Below are 11,386 nucleotides of genomic sequence, written 5' to 3' on the forward strand. Positions count from 1 at the left end.
ATTTGTTCTGCTGATGCAATGGCACCATACCAATTACAAGGGCGGAGTTGTTGTCAAGGTCTACCTCAAGGATGATGCGAAGATCCCTCATGCTGTGACCCTGACGATTGGTACTTCCCCCAAGGTGAAATCCTTCTCCTTCCAAGTCTACTGCCTGTGTAAGAAGGATGTGACTCCACTACAAGATGAAGATCCTCTGCCTAAGGAGGGCCCCATTCATCCATTGCCGTATGAAGCGCCATGCTGGATGGGACCGGTTGCTCATGGTGGGGATTCTGCTGGTTCTGTTCCACATGATGGTGTGGCCTCCAACTAGGGGGAGGGGCTAGAAGATGTTGACATGGAAAAGGTTGGTGCTGCCATGGAAGAAGTGGATCCTGATGTCTTTGCTGGTGCAGTAGGAGGGGGTACTCTTGCACATGATCAGGCCACAGCTGCTGGTGACAAGGTTGCTCGGGATGCTTCTCGGGAGAAAAGCAAGAGCCCCTTTTCAGGTGCAAAGGAGGACTTTGCTGCTTCTCCTAATCCAGTTGCCTTCATTGGGCCTTCTCTACCTCCCAAGGGAATAGCCTCTCTTGCTCTGACAAAGGTGATTAATCTTCCTTTCATCCCAGTTCCTCTGACTCTGAGCAACTATTCCTTTAAGTTCCTATCATAATTGGAGATTGATCTTGATATGAAAATCCCTGCTTATTTCAATGATCCTATTATGATTATGCATATGATTAAGGTCCTAGTGGATGAGAAGGAGGTGGTTGGATAGGAGGAGTCCGCAAAGGATGGATAGGATGATGAGGACATCCTACCCATACGTAAACCGGATGCCTTGGTTACACCGGATGCTTCACTGATTACGCCAAGTAAATCAAGTGCAAGACCGGTTACGCGAGAACAAGTGTTGAATACACAAACTCATGTGTATGAAGGACCGGTTACACGCAGCCGTGCTAAGAAACTCCAACAAGAAGTGCATGCTTTCCTCTATGAGTTACATAGCAATATTGATGAGAATCATATACTACTTAAGTCTTGTACTCTACTCCAACTCAGGTTTACACAAGAGGTTTCGCCACTGGGTTACATGGAGGACGTAGAAGGTTAAATGGAGGACACCGAGATTGTTGTCCAAATTGAGAAGGCTTACGCACACAAGACTCCGGATTACATGACAGATGTCTCAACTTCACATCCAAGTGTGTACCATCTCGGGAAGAGGAGGGGGCCAAGTTACACATGGTTGGAAGCTCCTTCAAGTGTAGTTTCCAATGCAACAAACTGAGTATTGTTTGGACTTCTGAGCTAGGAGTTATGGTCATTTTACTAAAAATTGCGCAGAAGTTGAGAAGACGCGCGTGAAACGAAGAAGACTCCATGAATGCATCCGCCAGTTGGCCTTCCACCTCCTAACATGGTGACTTCAGTATATACTTATCCTATACCCATCTAGGAGGGTTTTTCCTAGTATAAATACCCCCTATGTACTACTAAAAACTCAATCTTTGATCAATATGAATTATTAGCCTCTATGGTTTCGCAGCCGAGCTACTGAGTGCCTTATACATCCCTGTTCTTCCCTGTTCTTCGAGGACTTGTGAAGAGATTTCTCTAAGGTCCCCTAGTTCATGCTCTACGGCTTCCAGTTAGGCTGCACCGTATTGTGTGGATTAGTCCTGGATTATGGTTCTGTGGTCGTTGGGCGATCGAGTCGAAGTCTTCAAGGTTTTGGTGCCTCTCACCCCGTCGTTTGATCGCATCCAACCTTTGCTGGTATAAAGCTACCTCAGATCATGGTTCTGTGGTCATTCAAAGATTGAGTCAAAGCTCTCTTCGGTGCCTCTCTCCCCATCACTTGGTTGCATCCAACCTTTGTCAGGTATAAAGCTACTTACCTGTTGCTTGCAGCATGTTATCCTTGTTACGAAACCTACTACCGTGAAGATCGGGCCATCCAAAGGACGTCTTGTACGGTCTATACCATGTGGTAACCAGAGCTATCATTGTCACAGTAGGTTTTGTTATCACCCACCCTTTTATCATTTGCTTTACCATCTGCTATGGTTTCTGTTCATGTCCTATGGTCCACTAAAAAGCCACAAAAAACCCCATAGCCTTTTCGTGGTACTGTTCCTTTGTGTGTTGCGTTCATCTTGTTGCTAGTCACCATCGTTGTTCTTCCGCCATGCTTTAATTTTTTTTTCCGCACCCCTCACATATTATCTTGTGTTTGTGTCACTAAAAAAAGAAAAAAAGATGTGAAAGAAAGAGCCAAAAAGAGAAGGAAAAAAAGGAGGAAAAAAGAAGAGAAGTTGATAGGGGTTGTGTTGCGGATCGTGTTACCAACAGCTTCATATCTGTAACTCAAGTTGGTGGTGGTTATGGACAACAACGTTTACATTTTTGGTGAGCGGGTTATACATTTAGTTTCAGTACCATAGCCTTTCTTGAACAGCCACCTATAGCTCCACAAAAACCGTAAACTGGACCTCTCATTTTGTAACCTTTCGACCGCTTAATCACAGCTGGGTTACGCCACACTAGCATACTCACAGTCCTTGAGAACGGGTAAGAACTCGGGTAAGCAAGAGGTGAGATTGAGTGATTCCACAAATTTTTCCTATTCCACTTTTTCTTGCAATATCCTAACATGGTAGGATCTTATTCGAGTGTTTGTGGTGGCCATCGTGGAGAACAAGAAGCCCCTATTCAGTGAGCTGAGTTATATCATCTACAAAACTCGCTCTTGGAGGCCATGGAGAGGATGTTCAATGAACGTCTTCTTGCTGTGGGTGGAAGGGATCGATAACATCAACATGAAGAATCTGGTGATGAAAATTCAGGTTTTGGGAATGGTTTTCATGACCGCTTTGGAGGTGGTTGTGATGGTCATGGTGACATGGTCACCGTGTTCACTTTGATGATGAAGATGAATCTCAAGGCAGCCATGAGGAGGGATATGATGATGATGAGAATTCTTTTGCAAACCATGGGTGGTTTGAACATCATTGAAATCGCTGTCATGGTGCTGGTCATGATGGTGAACATCACAATGGTCGCAATAGGGATGATCCGGACATCATTGCTCGTGTCAAGCTAAGTGTTCCAAAATTTTCAGGAAAACAAGATGCAGATGCATATCTTGATTGGGAAGAGCAATGTGATCAGATTTTTAGAGTGCATAATCTCTCTGACCAGAGGCGTGTTAGTCTTGCTTCTGTTGAATTCTCTGGTTATGCTCTCACTTGGTGGAATCAAATACAAGAAAATCAGCTTGTGTTGGGCCGTGATCATATCAACACATGGGCTGAGATGAAGTGAGTGATGAGGAGGTGTTTTGTTCCATTAAGCTATCACTGTGACCTTCACAATATGTTACAAACATTGAGACAAGGTTCCAAATCAGTTGATGAATATTACAAAGAGATGGAGTTGCTCTTGATCCGGTCTGAAATTAGAGAAAATGAGGAGTCAAAAATGGCAAGATTTTTTCATGGTCTTAATGATGACATTTATGGTTTTGTTGAGATGTTTCCATATCATAATTTGCAAGATCTTATTGATCAAGCTATGCGCACTGAGAGGAAGATTCAGCTAGAAGGACGTGGTCGGTCCTATGGGAGTCGATCTATCTCAACTCCATGGCACCGGCAGCAGCCCGATACCTCTGTTGGTGGTGGTCGGTCTCAAGGCGCTACAGCCAGACCTTCTCCATCCGTTGGTGCTGTAAAGATAATAGTTTCTAGTGCTTCTTCACTTGGAATTCATCAAGAAACTCGACGTCTTGCTACAAGTGCAACAGCCCCTTCGGTTACATCGGTCGTTGCATCATCTTCACATAGCCGAAACATTGTGTGTCAAAAGTGCCAAGGTCGTAAACATATTGTTGTTGAATGTCCTAGTAGAAGGACCATGATTGTGAATGAGCAAGGTGAATGGGAATCTAAAAGTGTGGAAAAAGATGCTCCAAGATATGATGAAGAAATTGTGAATGACGAGAGTGAGATCGAACCCGATGAAGGTCACAATAATTGCTTCATTCTCGTCGCGTTCTTAGTGTCACCGCTGCAAAAGAAGAGAATGGACTGCAGCACAATCTTTTTCACACTCGAGGCATGATCAAGGACAAGCTATGCCAAATCATTGGTGATAATGGCAACTGCAATAATATTGCAAGTCAAGAATTGGTTGATAGAATGGGCTTCAAATCGCGGCGTCATCCCGATCCATACAAGATGCAATGGCTTAATGATTATGATACGCTGCGTGTAACCAATATTTTGACCATTCCTTTCTCTATTGGAAGGTACAATGATCAAGTGGAGTGTGATGTGGTGCCTATGCAAGCATGCCAGCTACTATTGGGAAGACCGTGGTTATATGATCGTGATGCTCAAATTTGTGGTCAAGCCAACAAGCTTATTCTCATGTACAAAGGCGAGTGCCTCTCTTTGCTTCCATTGACACCGGATGAAATTTTGAAAGATGACATCAAAAGAAAACAGCAAGAGAGCGAGAAACACTTACGAGTGACCCACAATCATAGTGAGGGAGTGTCTCCAAAGCCAAATAAAATTTCACAGCTGCACAAAACTGAGCCTAAGGGAAAAGAGGGTTTAGTGATGATGGCTAGTAAAGGGGATTTAAAAGAATTGAGTGAACCCAATGCCATGTTCTTTGTACTCTTGTACAAGGATAATTTTCTTTCCACTAATGACTTACCCTCTACTTTGCCTAGTGCTATTTTTGATGTGCTACAGGAATATGAAGATGTGTTTCCAAAGGAAGTACCACCAGGGCTGCCACCAAAGAGAGGGATTGAACATCAAATTGACCTTGTTCCTGATACTTCACTTCCAAACTGTGCACCATACCACACCAACTCGGAGGAAACCAAAGAAATTCAGCACCAAGTGCAAGAGCTCATCGACAAAGGGTATGTAAAGGAAAGTCTCTCACCTTGTGCAGTTCTTGTTCTTTTAGTTCCAAAGAAGGATGGCTCATGAAGAATGTGTGTTGATTGCCAAGTCATTAATAACATCACCATAAGGTATAGACATCCCATACCTAGGCTTGATGACATGCTTGATGAGCTTAGTGGTGCTATCACTTTCACAAAAATTGATTTGAGAAGTGGCTATCACAAAATTCGAATGAGAGATGGAGATTAATGAAAAACATCCTTCAAGACAAAGTTTGGGCTGTATGAATGGTTGGTGATGCCTTTTGGATTGACCAATGCACCTAGTACTTTCATGATATTAATGAACCATGTGCTTAGGGCTTTTATTGGCAAGTTTGTTTTGGTTTATTTTGATGAAATCTTGATTTACAGCAAGTCTCTTGATGAACATGTTGAACATATAAAATGTGTGCTTGCTGTTTTGCGAAAGGAATGCTTGTATTCTAACCTTGCCAAGTGTACTTTTTGCACCAACAAGGTAGTCTTTCTTGGCTTTGTGGTTTTAGCTCAAGGCGTGGAGGTTGATGAAGAAAAGATCACAGATGTTCGTTAATGGTTGCCTCCACAAAATGTGAGCCAAGTGCGAAGCTTCCTTGAACTTGCCGGCTTCTACCGTCGGTTTGTAAAAGATTTCAGTACCATTTCTGCTCCAAATGAGTTGACGAAGAAGGAAGTTCCACTCCATTGGGGAGAAGCACAAGAAAAGGCATTTGAAGAGTTGAAAAAGAAGTTGACAACTACCCCACTCCTTGCACTTCCAGATTTTGGTAAGGCCTTTGAAATTGAATGTGATGCAAGTGGTGTTAGGATTGGAGGCGTGCTCATGCAAGAAGGGAGGCATATTGCATACTTCAGTGAAAAGCTAAGTGATCCAACTGTCAATTATTCAGTTTATGACAAAGAACTTTATGCTCTTGTGAGGAGTTTGGAAACTTGGCAACATTATCTTTTACCTAAAGAATTTATGATACATTCTGACTATGAATCTTTGAAACATCTAAAGGGTCAATTAAAACTGAACAAAAGACATGCTAAATGGAGTGAATTCATTAAATCTTTTCCTTACATTGTTAAGTACAAGTAAGGGAAGGAAAATGTTGTTGCTGACGCTTTGTCTTGACGCCATGTTTTGTTGTCTCAACTTGATGCTAAAATTCTTGGTTTGGAAAGTGTTAAAGATTTGTATGATATTGATTCATACTTTGTTGAACCATTTTCTAAATGTTGTGATGGCAAGGGCTGGGAAAAATTCCATTTGCATGAAGGATTTTTGTTTGGAGCTAAATAACTTTGCATTCCAGATTGTTCTGTTCGTCCTTTGCTTTTGCAGCAAGCTCATGCTGGAGGACTGATGGGCCACTTTGGTGCAAACAAAATAGAGCAAGTGCTAGCTGATCACTTCTTTTGTCCTAGGATAAGAAGAGATCTGGAGAGATACATTCTACACTGCATAACCTGCCACAAAGCTAAGTCACGCTTGAACCCTCATGGTTTATACACCCCTTTGCCTATTCCTAGTGTGCCATGGGAAGACATTTCTATGGACTTTATTCTTGGTTTACCTCGAACAAAGAGGGGGTTCAATATTTGTTGTGGTTGATCGATTTAGCAAATGGCTCATTTTATTCCCTATCATAAGAGCGACGGTGCTTCAATCATTGTTGAATTGTTTTTCAGGGAAATTGTGCGTTTATATGATGTGCCCCGCACCATTGTGTCCGATCGGGACACCAAGTTTTTGACCTACTTTTGGAAGACCTTGTGGGGAAAACTTGGGACAATATTGCTGTTCTCCACAACATGTCATCCACAAACTAATGGACAAGCTAAAGTTGTGAACCGCACCTTGTCAACATTGTTGCAAACTATTCTCAAGAAGAACTTGAAGCTTTGAGAAGAAAGCTTGCCTCATGTGGAATTTGCATACAACAGGGCGGTACACTCAACCACAAAATTCTATCCATTTGAGATTGTATATGGTTTCAAACCTACCTACTGCTCCTATTGATCTTTTGCCATTGCCTATGCTGGAACGTGTGAACTTTGACACAAGCAAGCGTGCTGAATTTGTCAAGAAGCTTCATGATCGAGCAAGAGCCAACATTGAGAAGATGACCATAATGTACGAGTAGCACGCCAACAAGGGTCGCAAGATGTTATTTGAACAAGGAGATTTGGTATCGGTGCACCTACGAAAGGATCTCTTCCCCGACCAACGCAAGAGCAAGTTGCAGCCGTGTGCCGATGGACCATTCAAAGTGCTTCACAAGATCAACGACAATGCTTATGAAATTGATCTTCCAAGTACATATGGTGTTAGTACAAGCTTCAACGTCACTGATCTATCCCCATTCTTTGGATTGGAAGAGTCGAGGACGACTCTTTTTCAAGAGGGGGAGGATGATGAGGACATCCCAGACATACGTAACCTGGATGCCTTGGTTACATCGGATGCGTCGCCGGTTGCGCCAAGTCAATCAAGTGCAAGACCGGTTATGCAAGAACAAGCGTTGAATACACAAGCTCATGTGTATGAAGAGCCGGTTACGCGCAGCCATGCTAAGAAACTCCAACAAGAGGTGCATGCTTTCCTCTCTAAGTTACATTGCAATATTGATGAGAATCATATACTACTTAAGTCTTGTACTCTACACCTACTCAGGTTTACACAAGAGGCTTCACCACTAGGTTACATGGAGGACGCAGAAGGTTACACGGAGGACACCGAGACTGCTGTCCAAACTGAGAAGGCTTACACCCACAAGACTCACGGTTACATGATAGATGTCTCAACTTCACGTCCAAGTCTGTATGATCTCAGGAAGATACAAGGGCCAAGTTACACATGGTTGGAAGATCCTTCAAATCTAGTTTCCAATGCAACAAACGAAGCATCGTTTGGACTTCTGAGCTAGGAGTTATGGCCATGTTACTGAAGTCTGTGCAGAAGCTGAGAAGACGTGCGTGAAACGAACAAGACTCCATGAATGCATCCACCAGTTGGCCTTCCACCTCCCAACGTGGTGACTTCAGTTCAGACTTATCCTATACCCATCTAGGAGGGTTGTTCCTAGTATAAATACCCCTATGTACTACTGAAAACTCAATCTTTGATCGATATGAATTGTTAGCCTCTATGGTTTTGCATCCGAGCTGCTGAGTACCTTGCACATTCCTGTTCTTCCTTGTTCTTTGAGGACTTGTGAAGAGATCTCTCTAAGCTACCCTATTTCATGCTCTACGGCTTCCAGTTAGGCTGTACCGTGATTGTGTGGATTAGTCCCGGATTGTGGTTCTGCGGTTGTTCGGTGATCAAGTCGAAGTCTTCAAGGTTTCGATACCTCTCACCCCGTTGCTTGGTCACATCCAACCTTGGTTGGTATAAAGCTACCCCGGATCGTGGTTCTGTGGTCATTCGGAGATCGAGTCGAAGCTTTGTTTGGTGCCTCTCTCCCCATCACTTGGTCACATCCAACCTTTGTCAGGTATAAAGCTTATTACCCGCTGCTTGCAGCAAGTTATCCTTGTTACGAAACCTACTGTCGTGAAGATCGAGCCATCCAAAGGACCTTTCTTGTACGATCCATACCACAGGAGAATGATGTGATGATCATTGAGGGGCTAGTGCCCAAACAATCAACCCCTCACAAGAGAAGGGCCAATAAGATGAAGGAACCACTAGATGTCAAGTTCGTGCGCAGGAGCTAGAGGCTAAACAAGGAACTTGGTGGTTTCAGGGATGAAGCAAGTGTTGCTGTTGCTACTGACGTCAAACAGAATGAGGCTGCGCAAGCTCTGGTTCTTTATGAAGGCCAAGCTTTGTCCTTTGGTGTGCCTGCTCCACATCTCTCTGTGGAGAATGTTCAGGGTATTGCCACTGGATTCCTGCAAATCCAGCCAGTGGTGGTCTCTGTTGATGTCCTCAGTGTGTTTGATGATGAACAAAACTAGTTTGCTAGCAGTCTGTGGTGGTGATGGTGGTCGTTTGGTTAGTCTGCAGCCTGCTTGCTGCCTTCTTTTGTTTGTTGGTTATGTCAGTGGATCTGAACTCGTGCTTTGGTTATCAAAAATGCTAGTGGCCTTCAAGCTTGGGTTTTATTACTTTCTTTACTGCTATCTGATTGCCTCTTTGAAATGGTTTGATGCGTTGATCTGGCCTATGATCAGATCTTCCTCAGTTGGTGCCATATTTCCTGATGAATGATAATAGGGCAATTAATGTTTTGGTTCGAAATGTTCGGGTCATCAACTCTCAGGGCAAATGGGATGCAATTAGGAACAAAATTACAGAAAGTGTTGCCTCAGTGATTTGTTTACATGTATGGATGGCAACGGGTACAAATTACCTGCGTGCCCACGGGTAAAAACTTGTTAGGGTGACGATACGGGTACCATTTTGTGGGTATAAAAATACCTTACCCGTGCCCGCAAACCTGCGAACCTGCCTGACATGTGGGCCTGCTACACAAGGATTTGCTAGGGTTCCCTTTATCCCTTATCCTCCCCCAGGTCCCAGTGGCTCCCGCACCCTGCAAAGCCGCAATCCCAGCCTCCCGCACTGCAGACCGCATGGCGCACGCCCATGGAAGCGCAGCCTCCCTCTGGGGCTTCGTCCCTCGGCTTCCGCTGCTAGTTGCCTCCAGCCGCCACCCACCCTCCTGCTACCAACCATCCCTTCCCTTCCCGCCGGCAGCCACCTCCCCACCACCATTTTTTCCGCCCGCCCTCGCTCCCCCCACCGCCACCGCTCTGCTCAGTGCCCGCCCACCTTCCCATCACCACCTGGTCCGCCGCCCACTCCGGCGGCCGGTGCCCGCCGGCAGCCGCCGCCACCCGGTCTGCCGCTTGCTCCGGCGGCTGGCGCCCACGGTAGTGGTCCCTTCCCGCCTGGCGCCTGTATTCCCATCGCCACCCAAGCCGCTAGGTCAGTCTCTTTCCTCTTACTTTTTCTTCATTCTCTATTTAGTAGATGACAGATCCATGAACTACACTTCTGCCTTGCCATTGATTAATGCTAGATCTGGTGAAATGTCATGTCTAGTTTGTGATTTTGTGATTGTCTAGAATGAATGAACGATTTTGTGACTGAATGAATGATTTGGTGATTTTGTTCAGTGGTTGCAGTGTTCAGTAGATAAAATGAATGAATGAGTTTGTGTGAAGCATGCAACTATAGCTAGTTCATAACAACTCCATGGATTAAATGTATGCATCTACCAATTTGAATTGCTATTTTCCCTATATACGGTGTTTATCACATGGTTTTGTTTGTATTGTATCACCAAGCGTAACGTGGTTTTGTTTGTATTGTAACATGACTGCAGATTGCATTGGTGATGGAGACTCCTAGCAGCAGTGTCCAACCTGAGCAGGTCTCCAGGCTTCTATCCCTGTTGACGAAGCTCTCCCTGCTAATTAGGTTATCAACATTGATGATGGAGTTGATGATCACGAGGACGAAGATGGGACTGTTGGTATAACTGTAACGACCTAGATTAAATCAGCTGAGTTTTAATCTTAAGACCAGTTCCCTAATCTGGTTGACTCAGACTCCTTCAGCCATTTCTGGCTAAGTCTGGATTTCAGCCCAACCTAGCGCCTTAGGGAGGGTTTATCTTTGGAAAGTTGAGCAGAACGTCAAGAAACCTCTTTATCGAAGTTGGAGAATGAAGTCCCTGATTTAACTTTGTTAATTGGACCTTGGTCCAATTCGTCTCCAAAGATTCCCGAATCTGCAGCTCAAATCAGCCCCGACCCTTCAAAACCAGCCAAACCGCCGTTTTTCTCTAAGTCCTGAGAACAGGCGTTCCTCCAAACTTTGGAGGCTTGGATCTCCAATCCCACCACGTTTTAGAACTCGGTCCAATTACAAGAGTTGGACTTTGGCCTGAGTACTACAACTCTTATGAAAGGAGTCAAAGTGGTGCAGTTTGGAAATCGGGAGATCAAGAGGCTGCAAGATGGGTCCAGCAAGGAATCTCGCGGATTCGTCGGACAAACAGCGCCAAAGCGCGCGTGCGCCCTGTTTCAGAGCGCCGCCGCCACATGGCGTGACCTCACCAGCAAGCGCCGCCTCACCCAATCGCCGGCTACGACAAGATGGATCAGCGCGCCTCTTTCCTAATCGCGCGCAGAAGCGCCCTGCAAACTTTTCTGCCCCGTCTCGTCTCGACCGAGACCTCGCCGGCCGCCCAGGCGCACTGCCCGCTGCTGCGACCAAAGATTGGCTGCTGCCGCGCTGGTACTGCCTCACCTCCCGCGTGCATCGCCTCACCCGAATCCCTAGCCGCGCACCCAACATCTTCCGGCCCTTCCATCACACCTCAGTTGCGCTGCCCACGCGCGCGCCCCGCGGCGCCGCCGTCTTCGCCAACCACCGTGCAGGCAGTGACAACTCCTTTCCCCGCCTCGCCAGTAGTGTGCCCCGGC

The sequence above is a fragment of the Setaria italica genome, chromosome III (assembly GCF_000263155.2).
Source record: "Setaria italica strain Yugu1 chromosome III, Setaria_italica_v2.0, whole genome shotgun sequence".
Classification (NCBI taxonomy): Eukaryota; Viridiplantae; Streptophyta; class Magnoliopsida; order Poales; family Poaceae; genus Setaria; species Setaria italica.